General features: G+C 43.2%; 2 pseudogenes; one reads left to right on the plus strand and one right to left on the minus strand.

Annotated features, from left to right (window-relative positions):
* Positions 1–2,937: 2,937 nt before the first annotated feature.
* Positions 2,938–11,897, minus strand: LOC109562522 (translation machinery-associated protein 16-like; annotated as a pseudogene).
* On the plus strand, positions 8,089–8,797 carry LOC109562699 (high mobility group protein B3 pseudogene; annotated as a pseudogene).
* Positions 11,898–13,017: the final 1,120 nt, after the last annotated feature.

The raw sequence follows: 13,017 nt of genomic DNA on the forward strand, positions 1-13,017 counted from the left end.
TAGATTCTAACTTCCAGATGAAGAAACAGAGGCTCCTTTATTGAAATGACGTGCTTAAGACCTTACAACTAGCAAGTATGAAGACTGAGATGTGAACCCAGGTCTGTTTGCCTCCAGACCCGCCAAGAGGCCTTTTCAAGTCCTTGACCTCATTCACTGTTTGGTTTCCACCCTGGACTGAGAATTTGAGTTCAGGTGCAATCTCTGGGTCCTTAGAATCCAGCATAGAGCCTAAAACAGATCAAGGTTTTAAGGTAAATGTGAACAGATTGAAAAGTATTTTGTTCATCGGAATTCAAAAATCCAGAGTCTTTGGGCTGTCTGCAGGAAAAATTTGCCCCATTCACACCAGCAAATGCTCTGGGCTGAGCCTCTTGAGTGAACCTGTTAATTCCAGTGACAATCACCTGAAGTTGTGTGTGAGTCTGTTAGTGCAGGAGGATCCCTCTCCCCTACTCCTAGGACACTCTTAGGAGGGAAATGGACTCCTTTCATCTCAGCCTGGAGAGGGCTGGAGAGGCCCAGCCTTCCTGCTGGGCTCTGCTGGAGATGGGCCAGGCCCCGAGTGTGCTCACGTGTGTGCACTTGAACTCCAGCATCTTCTCTTCTTCACGATCACACCACCAGATGCGTAGTTCTCTCTGCGAATGCAATTTATATGTCTGAACATGAACGGAGGATTTGTGAGCCTTCAAGGCTGGGGCTTTGGAAATTACCTCGGCAGGCCAGGGCTGCTGGGTAGAGACCTAGGGTTTTAGGAGATTTTGGGGGAATTATTTTCAAAGGTGCTGAGGCTCCTCCTGGCGGGAGGAAGGGCCATCCCCATTCCACATCCTCCCCCCGGCCCTTCCTAGGGTCCGTTTTGAAATAAACCCAATAAGACTTTCTGGTTTAACGGTGATCACGAGGGAGCTACACAACGTGGCAGAACAAAGGCTCATTTAACAGGTCAGCTGGGCAGGGAGTGAGGGGAAATGGGAGCGGGTCGAGCCTGGGCTCCCATCCAGTATTGGGCACTCACCAGCTGGAAGCGTCAGTAAAGTTTTAAATCTCTGCCTCAGCGCCTACCTGAGGAAGTTGAGAGGGATAAATAATGTACACCAGGAGGCTGTCTCATTTTGCAAAAAGACGCAGGCTTTTGTATCTGCAAAATTTGTATGGTCTCAGGCAAGCTATTTCACCTCTCGGAGTCTCCTTTCTGTTATTTGTAAATTTGGAAATAATAATGGTTACCCTGCAGGATTGTTTTTTATTATTATTGTATTTAATTTTTCGGCTGCAGCACATGGGATCCTAGTTCCCTGACCAGGAATCACACCTGCACCCTTGTGTTGTAAGTGCAGAGTCTTAATAACCACTGGACCACCAAGGAGGTCCACTGCAGCATTGCTTTGAGGGACTAAATGAGATAGTATGTAGGAAGTGCCCAGAGCAGCGCTGGTACCTAATAAGGGTTCAGCATCAGCTGCCTTCTCTCCCTTTGGCATGTCAGTCACGCTCTCCCACCCACTCCAGGGCCTCAGCCACCACCTCTGTCTGAAGTGCTCCTCACTCACCTAACACAGTGCTCCAACCCCCATCATCTCTCTTGACTGACAATCCTGAGTCGATTTTCTCCCCACTTGCGGGGACCTTATTGCCTTCTGTTCTGCCTACAAAAGGCTCTTTCTGAACCGTTTTGACCATGTCTTTTTCCTGCTTATAAAACCTCTTACGACTTCCCTTTGTCTACACGATAAAACCTAACCTCCTTTCCACCTTTCACCTTTCCAGTCTTGCTTTATCTTGCTTTAAGTAGATGTCATACTGCTGTATCAGGTCCAGTGACTGTGGCTCCCTGTTTTAAGCATCTGTTATCCCTGTTTCTTGGGTGTCATTGATCTTTCTCCCTCCCAAGTTGAGGATGGTTTCTGTACTGAATTTTGAAGATGATGATTTCTTGACCTAGTTTAAGAAAGTATTCTATGGAAAAACAAAATAGCAATTTTTTTCTTTATACCTCAGAAGCCACCTGAGTTTTGCCATGGATTTATTCACTGTTTTCCTATGAGCCAGCTGTAGAAAGATCAGAACATCCCATTTCTTTGTAATTTCCCTGTGCTGAGTAGCAGGCCTGGAAAATGATAGATGCCTAAAATTGATCAGGGTAATCGATGCTACGTGAAGTATTTACACATGATGGATGTATCATCTGCCAGATGTGAGTCTTGGCAACGGCTTGCTTGTTTATAAAACCCCAGAGATCTCATTTGTATTAGTGACTAATGTTTGCACATGGAGCTGTTTGCAGTGTTTTAGAAATGACTATTTATTCGACATGCCCACCTTTCTCCTTTACTTTCCCATTTATCACAAGCCTTGCTGCTCTTTCCTACATAACAAAATTAGGGTTTTCTTCAACCTTCTTTCTCCTTGACCTTGCTGATATATGGGGGTGTTTTCACTTTGCATTTCCAACTGGGCTTCCATTTCCCCTCTCCCTCTAATTAAAAACTTATGTGTTGTTGGTATTATCTCCTGAGGCTCTGACTACTCATTACCCATTACTGTACCTACAAATAAACTCTAACACCCCTCATATGGCATTTAGAATCCTCCCCAACCTGGCCTCTGCTGATCTTTCCAGCTGTATGTCTTACTGAGGATCCCAGCATTGGACAGGGATATTCTTGTAAGTGACAGAAACACAGCCTGCCTGACCAGCTTATTCCCACAGAAGTATATATTGAAAGATCCCTGTCTATGAAGAAAGATCTGCCTGAATGAGCGCAGTTCTGGGAATCTCAAAGACAGGAACCAGGGTCTCCAAGACTGTCATTACCTACCATAACGCCATTTCTGCTTCCTCTCATTTTTGCTTGTCTTACGTGTCATTCTCTCCTGCAGATAGGTTTTCCTATACCTGGCAAGCAATAAGGCCACTGTCAGCTGAACTCCTCAATCGGGAAAGTACACCTTTTCCCAGTTGCCCTGGGGGAGGAACTCTGAGTGGCCTGGCTTAGGCCCCTTATATTCCTGGGTGAGTCTCACTAGCTGGGGCATGAGGGGTGATAACTGGCCCAGCTCGCATTGCTGGCCTGACTCTGAGGCCAGGAGGGCAGTGCTGGCTCCTAGATAAAGGGAGTGGGAGGGTGCACTGGGCACACAGAACTCCATGGCTGCTGTTGCTGCTGCTAAGTCGCTTCAGTCATGTCCGACTCTGTGCGACCCCATAGACGGCAGCCCACCAGGCTCCCCCGTCCCTGGGATTCTCCAGGCAAGAACACTGGAGTGGGTTGCCATTTCCTTCTCCAATGCATGAAAGTGAAAAGTGAAAGTGAAGTCGCTCAGTCGTGTCCGACCCTCAGCGACCCCATGGACTGCAGCCTTCCAGGCTCCTCCATCCATGGGATTTTCCAGGCAAGAGTACTGGAGTGGGGTGCCTACCATTCCTGTTTCCTGGACTAGCCACGGTGTGTGTTCCATTCAGTAACAACCAGCGCTCTGTGCCAGGTTCCTAGCCCTCTGTCACCTGAGCTCACAGTCTGGTGGAGGAAACAAATACTCAACAGGTCATTACAATGCAGAGTGTAGTGTGCGGCGACAGAGACAGACTCAGAATGCTGTCAGAGCACAGGCGGGAGGCCTTGGACTCAACCTGTCTCAGTCAAGGAGAATTCTTTTGGAAGAGTGACAGGAGCCTGAGAATACCAGATTCTTACAGAACAGCAGGAGGCAGTGAGGTAATGAGGGAGGGAAGGCATTCCAGGTGAACAACTGCGTGAGGGCCCAGAAGTAGAAGGGATTCAGGAAGGAGGAGCTGTGGTGATGGTGAGGGGGGCGGGGGTTGGGAAAAGCGGGTAAGGCTCTTAAATGCTCACTTCTGGCTTTGTCTCCCCTTCTGCCCCTGAACTGAACTCCAACTTTCGCCTTCAAGACGAACCTCTAAAGCTGTCTTGTCTTTGAATCTGGAGGTAGTGAACTACAGCTTATCACAGCTTCCTCGGGGACTCTGCAGTGTCTCAGGCGCCTCTCTGCTAGACTTCTGTTCTGCCTCCTTTCAGTCATTTATTTACATATCTGAGGTCCTTTATCGCATCAAAAGACCCTTGGATGCAGTAACCATGCCTAAATGTCCTTCTCTCTCACACAGCATGGCTTAGCACAGGTCCTTGTTCATTATCCAAAAAATAATTCTTGAATTGTGATCACTTGGCTAATTGGGCATTTTCCCCCCTTGGGATCAACTAGCAAAATTCTATTGGCTTCATGTGAGTAGAAAGAATCTTTAAAATTATCTATCAACACTTCATCAGCATAGCCAGTGTTTTTTTCCTTTGCCAAAACAAAAAGAGCTTTATAGATTTTAGTGATTATAAAGTTGATACATATGCATACATATAATGTAAGTAATACATAAAAGCGTTAGAATAAATTTAAAACTACACAAGATTCCATCTCCCAAAGGCAACCACTGTTGATATTTCAGATAACAACTTTCCAGACATTTCTCTATAAATCCAGCTGTAATTAACATATCACTTTGTAAGAAGGTAGTTCAAAATACAACATAAGCTAAGTTTCAGAGTTATAAGTTTAAAATAATTTAATAGTTGAGTAAAATGTTTTTTTCTAGATTATCTAAATGAATTCTTGATGTTCTCTGAGGGATTAAGCAACCACTCAATATTTGTTTTGGAAAGTTCTACCTGCTCTTTCTCATTGAAGTATAATTTACATACCATAACATTCAGCCTTTTAAAGTGTATAATTCAGTAGATTTTAGCAGGCTCACAGACTGCACAACTCTCACCAGAACATTTCATCATCCCCTATACCCTTTAGGCCATCACTCTCCATTCATCTCTCGCTTTAGCCCCTGGCAACCACTAGTCTCTCTATCTCTATGGATTTGCCTATTTTGAACATGTCATAGAAATGGAATCCTATAATGTGTACTTGGTGTCTAGTTTCTATCATGTAGCATAAGTGTTCAAGGTTCACTGCATTCTAACAAGAGTCAGTAATCCAGTCCTTTTTAAGGCTGAACAATATCGTATTGTATAGATATACCATATTTTGCTTATCCATTCATCAGTTGATGGACATTTGAGTTGTTTCTACTTTTTGGCTATTATGAATAACATTGTAGTGAACATTCATGTAAAAGTTTTTATCTGAACATATGTTTTCACTTCTCTAGGTAGTATACCCAGGAGTAGAGTATATGGTCATATGGTAACTCTTTGCATAATGATTTAAGAAACTGCCAAACTATTTTCTAAGGCAGTTGTATCCTTTTACATTCCCACTATCTATGTATAAGTTTATGATTTCTCTACACCCTCAACAACAGTTGTTATTGTCTGTCTTTTCTATTATGACCATTCTAGTGGTCATAATAGAAAAGACAGTGGGTATGAGGGGCTTCTCCAGTGGCTCAGCTGGTAAAGAACCTGCCTGCCAAAGCAAGAGATGCAAGAGATGTGGGTTTGATTCCTGTGTCAAGAAGATCCCTTGGAGGAGGAAATAGCAACCCACTTCAGTATTCTTGGGGGCTTCCCTGGTGACTCAGTTGGTAAAGAATCTGCCTGCAATGCAGAAGACCTGAGTTCAATCCCTGGGTGGGGAAGATCCCCTGGAGAAGGGAACGGCAACACACTCCACTATTCTTGCCTGGGAAATCCCTGGACAGAGGGGCTTCAGTTCAGTTCAGTTCAATCACTCAGTCCAGTCCGACTCTTTGCAACCCCATGAATCGCAGCACGCCAGGCCTCCCTGTCCATCACCGTCTCCCGGAGTTCACTCAAACTCATGTCCATCGAGTCGGTGATGCCATCCAGCCATCTCATCCTCTGTCGTCCCCCTTTCCTCCTGCCCCCAATCCCTCCCAGCATCACAGTCTTCTCCAATGAGTTAACTCTTCGCACGAGGTGGCCAAACTACTGGAGTTTCAGCCTCAGCATCATTCCTTCCAAAGAACACCCAGGGCTGATCTCCTTCAGAATGGACTGGTTGGATCTCCTTGCAGTCCAAGGGACTCTCAAGAGTCTTCTCCAACACCACAGTTCAAAAGCATCAATTCTTCGGCGCTCAGCTTTCTTCACAGTCCAACTCTCTTCACAGTCCATACGTGACCACTGGAAAAACCATAGCCTTCACCAGAGGGGCTTGGCAGGCTACAATCCATGGGGTTGCAGAGAGTCAACATGATTGAGCCATTAACACCTTCACTTTGGGAGTACTCTGGGGGCTCAGATGGTAAAGAATTTGCCTGCATTGTGGGAGACCCAGGTTTGAACCCTGGGTTGGGAAAATCCCCTGGGGAAGGAACGGCAACCCACTCCAGTATTCTTGCCTTGAGCATTTAATGGACAGAGGAGTTTAGTGGGCTACAGTCCATGGGATCGCAAAGAGTTGGACACGACTGAGTAGCTAACACACTCAGTATTCTTGCCTGGAAAATTCCATGGACCAGAGGAGCCTGGCAGGCTACATTCCAGCAGGCCACAAAGAGTAGGACACAACTGAATGCACGTGAGTGCTCAAATACACACGCACACACACACACACACACACACACACACACACACAGAGTGAGTATGAAGTAGTATTTCACTGTAGTTTTGATTTGCATTTCCCTAATAATTAATAATATTCATGTGTTTATTGGCAATTTATATATCTTCTTTAGAGAAAAGTTTATTTTTTCAACTCCTTTACCCACTTTTTGTTTGGGATATTTATCTTTTTATTGCTGAGTTTTAAAAGTTCTTTAAAAATTCTGGATACTAGACCTTTATCAGATACAGGATTTGCAAATATTTTCTCCCATTCTGTGGCTTATCTCTTTAGTTTCTTGATACTATCCTTTGAGAAGCAAACATTTTTAAGTTTGATGAATTCTAATTTGTTATTTTTCTTTTGTGGCTTGTGTTTTAGGTGCCATTCTAAGCAATCACTATCTAATACAAGGTCATGAAGATATACACCCGTATTTTATTATAATTGTTTTATTGTTTTAGCTTTTACATTTAGATATTTAGTCCATTATGAGTTAATTTTTGTATGTGGTGTGAGAGAGAGGTCCAACTTCATTCTCTTACATTTGGAGATCTTGTTCGAGGACCATTTGTTGAGAAAACTATTTTTTTCCCCATTGAACTGTCCTGAGGAAAATCAACTGATTATAAATATATGGGTTTATATCTGAACTCTCAATTCTATTCTATTGACCAATAGGTCTACTCTTATACTAGATCCAAGTCGTCTTGATTAGTATAGCTTTGTAATAAATTTTAAAATTAGGAAGTATAAGTCCTCTAACATTTTTCTTCCTTTGCAAAATTGTTTTGTCTGTTCTGGATCTCTTACATTTCTCTATGAATTTAAGGATTAGATAGTTTCTTAAAAACAAACAAACAATCCAGCTAGATTTTGGTAGGGATTGAGTTGAATCTATAGATTAATTTGAAGAATATTGCTATTTTAAGTTCATGAACATGAGATTCTTTGTATTTATTTAGCTCTTAATTTCTTTTAATGATGTTTTAGAATTTCAGTGTGTGGATCTTAAATTTCTGTCTTGAATTTATTCCTAAATGGTTTATTCTTTCAGTACAACTGCACATGGAATTGTTTTCTGAATTTCATTTTTGGATTCTTCATTGCTAGTATACAGAAACAGAACAGTATTTTGTATATCGATCTTGTATCCCACAATCTTGCTGAATTTATTAGTCTAAAAGTGTGTGTCTGTGAATGTCTTAAAATTTTCTTTATATAAGACCAGCCATCTGATAGTTTTACTTCTTTCTTTCCAGTCTGGATGTCTTTTATTTCTTATTCTTGTCTAATCGCCCTGGCTAAAAACTCCATTACAATGCTGGGAAATATTAAGAGAAAATCCTTATTTTGAGAGAAGGCTTTCAGGCTCTCACCATGAAGACTTTTTCTCATTTTAATGTTTGGCAATTTCTTCAGATAAAAATCCTATTTCCTAAAAGTTTTCAGATTATCTGCATTTAAAATGTCTGGAGAGGCGGCTCTCATGGAGGCAGCTAGCGCAAGGCTGTGGAGCTGCCCAGACTAGCAAATAATACAGTCAAGATGGCTAAAGGTGATCCCAAGAAACCAAAGGCAAGATGTCTGCTCATGCCTTCTTTGTGCAGACATGCAGAGAGGAACATAAGAAGAAAAACCCAGAGGTCCCTGTCAATTTTGCTGAATTTTCCAAGAAATGCTCTGAGAGGTGGAAGACCACGTCAGGGAAAGAGAAGTCGAAATTCGATGAAATGGCAAAGGCAGATAAAGTGCGCTATGATCAGGAAATGAAGGATTACGGATCAGCTAAGGGAGGCAGGAAGAAGGACCCTAATGCCCCCAAGAGACCACCGTCTGGATTTTTCCTATTCTGCTCTGAATTCCACCCCAAGATCAAGTCTACAAACCCTGGCTTCTCTATTGGAGATGTGGCAAAGAAGCTGGGTGAGATGTGGAATAACTTAAAGTGACAGTGAGAAGCAGCCATACATCAACAAGGCAGCGGAAGCTGAAGTATGAGAAGGATGTCGCCGACTCTAAGTCTAAAGGGAAGTTTGATGGTGCCAAGGGTCCTGCTAAAGTTGCCCGGAAAAAGGTGGAAGAGGAAGATGAAGAAGAGGAGGAGGAGGGAGAGGGTGAATTAAAACAAACAAACAAACCTGTTGATCTGTCTCCTTGTGAATACCTTAGAGTAGGGAGTGCCTTGATTGACACACTTCTCATCCAAGAGGTGTCTGTTGCCCTCATTATGTTTAATTACCCAGTTGGATCATGATCATTTGTAGTCTCTCAAGGTGCTCTAGCAATTGTCAGTGGTTTACATTAAGTGGCCATGGGTATCCAGAGCACCTGGAAACTGTTTCAAAGTTGTGCATATTTCCAAACATTTTTAAGGTGAAAAGGCTCTTGTGTTCTCCTCACTCTGTGCACATTGCTGTTGGTGTGACAAGGCATTTAAAGATGTTTCTGGCATTAAAAAAAAAATTTCTAAGGTGGTGTGTTAATTCTATGGTCATTGGCTAGAAATCCCGAGTTCCCAACAGTACATATCTATAGTCTGTAAAAAGAACAAAGCAACCGAGACACACTCTTGATGCTCCTTGCTTGGTATGGAGGCTGTGGGGGCAATGCCTTCTGGAGGGGCGGTAGCTCAGAGCCTGCACTGTGGGGCTGGACCTGTGGACACTGCAGTGGGCATCCATTTAGCTTCAGGTTGTCTTGTTTTTGTATACGGTGACATAGCATCCTGCTGCCATTCTTAGCTGTGGAAAAGGCGGGGTGGGGGTGGGGGGTGGGGGGGTGGTGGCGGTGGTCAGCAAGCATGAGAAGTGTTTTGGATCCTTTTTAGTTGAAGTGCGGTAGTTTTAAACTGGTGTGTGTTTTTTTTTTTTTTAAACAAACTGTAGAGCTGTTCATTGTCAGCAAAGCCAAGAGCCACTGCACCAGTGGAAGTTCAAGAACCTTCTGTACTAAACACGATCTGCAATGTTGTTATTTTTTTTTTTTGTATGTTTAGAATGTTGAAATGTTTTTGAAGCTAAATAAACAGTATTACATTTAAAAATAAATAAATAAATGTCTGGAATCTCGAGGCTATAGCCTTGGTACTGCTGCTGCTCTCGCTCCAGGGTCTGCTTGATGACTGCCTCCTGCGAGCAGTGCCGCCCCCCCACCCTGCCCCCGCCGCCAGTCCTTGATGCAGCTCTGTAACTCAATCTGCTGCAGCTCGCTACTGAATCGATTCAAATACCTTTCAGTTAATTCACAAGCATCTCTCTTTGAATATCCCACTTTTTTGAGGTTCAAGATGGTTTTGAAACGACTGCAGTTTTTCACCAATAAGGTTGAGATCCAACACCTTTTCATTCTTCAGTTTTCCCTTTTTTTTCTTGTTTGTGGGCCTTTGAGTTGCTTTTTTACTGTATGTATGGATGACTTTTTTCTTGTCTTACACTTTTTCCCTTTGGTGCTTTAGGCTAAAAGAAATGTAAGTTAAAACTTCTGGATTTATTTGGTGGTTCAGTGATCGAGAATCCGCCTGCCAATGCAGGGACACCGTAAAAATACCTGCTGCAGGAAGATTCTACAGGCCCCGGGGCAACTAAGCCCACAAGTGGCAACTATTTAAGCCCCTGGACCTAGAGCCTGTGCTCGTGGTAAAGTCCTCATGGTGAGGGACTGCTAGATCTCCAACTCACATGCCTGCACTCATCTTCCGTGGCAGCGGCAGTTCACAAGGTGACTCGCTCTTTTTTAATTCACTTTAAAAAAATTTCTCTTCTTCAGTTGAATCATCTCAATTGACCTAACTGCAAGTTTGCTGATTCTTACTTCTGCCTGCTCAATTCCACTGTTGAGTTCCTTTAGTAAATGTTTTTATTTTGGTTATAGTGTTAATACTTTTCAACCTCAAATTTCGATTTGGTGTGTCTTTATAATTTCTATCTCTTTATTGTTATTCTCTATTTGCTGAGACATTATTCTCATTCTTTTATTTAATTCTTTAGATATTGTTTCTTTGCCTTCTTTGAACATAATTGTGTGTGTGTGTGTTAGTTGCTTAGTCGTGTCCGACTCTTTGCAACCCCATAGACTGTAGCCCACCAGGCCTCTCTGTCCGTGGGATTCTCCAGGCAAGAACACTGGAGTGGGTTGCCATTTCCTTCTCCAAAAGGAACTATAGAAAGAAAGAAAGTCAAGTCGCTCAGTCGTGTCCAACTCTTTGCGACCTCATAGACTGTAGCCTACCAGGCTCCTCCATCCATGGAATTTTCCGGGCAAGAGTACTGGAGTGGGTTGCCATTTCCTTCTCCATGAACATAATTAAAAAGCTAAGTTAAAATAACTGGGTTTCCTCAGGTAGAGTTTCTATTGATTGCTTTTCAATTGAAGCATATTGTATCATATGCTTCACTATATGACACAGTCTCTCTTTTTCTTTGCATATCTTCTATTTTTTTGTTGTTATTGAAAACTGGACATACCTAATAAAACAAAAAGCAACTCTGGAAATCAGATTTTCCCCCCATCCTCAGAATTTGTTTCTGCTATTCCCTGGAGTGTGTCAGGGCATGTTTCCTGATATGCCTTTGTATATCTGATTGTTTTAGCCCTGCCCTAACTAGAGCTCTCATCTGCATTCTGACTCTCCCTTCTGAGTCTTGCAGGCAACCCAGGCACCTACAAATATTGGGATTTATTGTTACCCAAGATTCCTCTGTGGTCACAGCACATTTTCACACGAGACACTTTGGATTAACTTCAAGATTTGTCTGGACATTTGGCTGAAAACTTCCTCCAGCTTTGGCTTCTGTGACAAAGACTCTATTTATTCTCCCTCTACCTCTTTCTGCTCCTCTTTGACTCTTTACTGGGCTCATTGTCTTGCTTGGGGTTTGCCATACTCTCACTTTTCTCTTTCTCCTCTCTCCAAATGTATCTAGTCTTCTTCAACTCTCTCCTCTCTGTAGCTCTTCCATGATGAAGTTGGAATGCAGTGATAATGAGAGTAAGCTTTGGAGTCAGCCAGACCTGGGTTTGATATCTGGCTTGGACATTTACAAGCTGGGGAATCTTGGACAAGTTTATTTACAGCTCCATTTCTCAGTTTCTCATCTATCCAATAAGGATAATAATTATACTGCCTCAAGGAGTTTCATGAGGCTTAAAACCTTCATGTGCTCATGACAGAGTAAGTGCTCAAAAAATTAGCTTTGGGGTTCTACCGTCACTTAGACTCAGTCAATCCAAACCAAGCTCATAATTTCACTCCAAATAAACCCTTCTGTCTTCCATGCTCTCCAGCCCTCTAGTCTCCTCACTTTGTGAGTCACCTGTAATCTGGACTTGTTCACTAAGATGATGACTTCCCACATGAATCTAATATCACCAGAGCTTTTGAATGCCCAGTTTTTGTTTTCTTTATTCTTGGAGCATCATTCACTTAATCCTGCTAACTTTTCTTTCAAAATATCCCTCTCCCTATCTTTTCTTTCTGCCTTCACTGACTTTGCTCTAGCTCCACCCTCACTGAACTCTCAGTAGAGTGACACTCCCTGATACCACAGCTTCCTATCTGCCTCACAGGAGCTAGATTCCAGGCAGCTTCCTGTGGTCCCTGTGGCTCTTGTCCTTTTTTCTGGCAAGGTGGAGCCACACACTAGCCAGAGAAACTATGGGAGGGGGTTAACTGTGGGATTTGAAGGCAGGAGTTCTTGATTCTAGACAAAGCTCCGCCATGGACTTACTAGAGAACCCAGACAAGCCCTTCATGTTCTTTGGATCTTGGTTTCCCAATCCATGCAGTGGGGATGCAGAATTGAACTGTTTTGAGTGCTCCTGCCAGCTCTGATGTATGCTGATTTATCACATGTGATTTCTTTCACACGCCAGTCTCGTTCATGGGGCTTCTGAGATATTGTTCTTCATTCTTTCTCTACTTTGATAGACTTGTCTTCTAAGGCAAACTCTCCTTTGCCAAGTTTTATGCAGACCTCATTTCCTGCCCCTGACTCACTCTTGGCTTCTTCCCCTCCCCTGTAGCCTAGGGTGTGTATGCTGATACACAAATTTACTCTGATTGTTGGTGCAGCTTCTACTTCTGTTGTCACTTGGTCTTTCCAGAGAACCTCTGCATTATGCCTCTCCTATTCCATCCAGCTGCTACACTGATACATACAGGACTTCCCTGGTGGCTCAGACGGTAAAGTGTCTGCCTACAATGCGGGAGACCTGGGTTTGATCCCTGTGTCGGGAAGATCCCCTGGAGTAGGAAATGGCAACCCACTCCAGCATTCTTGCCTGGAAAATCCCATGGACAGAGGAACCTGGTAGGCTACGGTCCAAGGGGTTGCAAAGAGTAGGACACGACTGCATGACTTCACTTTCACTTTCGCTACATTCATGGCCTGTGGGCTCTTTCTAAAGCATAAATTGGAACTTGTCACCACCTTGCTGAAAAACCTTCTGTGGCTCCGTACATCCCCAGAATAAAGT

This window comes from Bos indicus, chromosome 8 (assembly GCF_029378745.1).
Source record: "Bos indicus isolate NIAB-ARS_2022 breed Sahiwal x Tharparkar chromosome 8, NIAB-ARS_B.indTharparkar_mat_pri_1.0, whole genome shotgun sequence".
In the NCBI taxonomy this organism is placed as follows: domain Eukaryota; kingdom Metazoa; phylum Chordata; class Mammalia; order Artiodactyla; family Bovidae; genus Bos; species Bos indicus.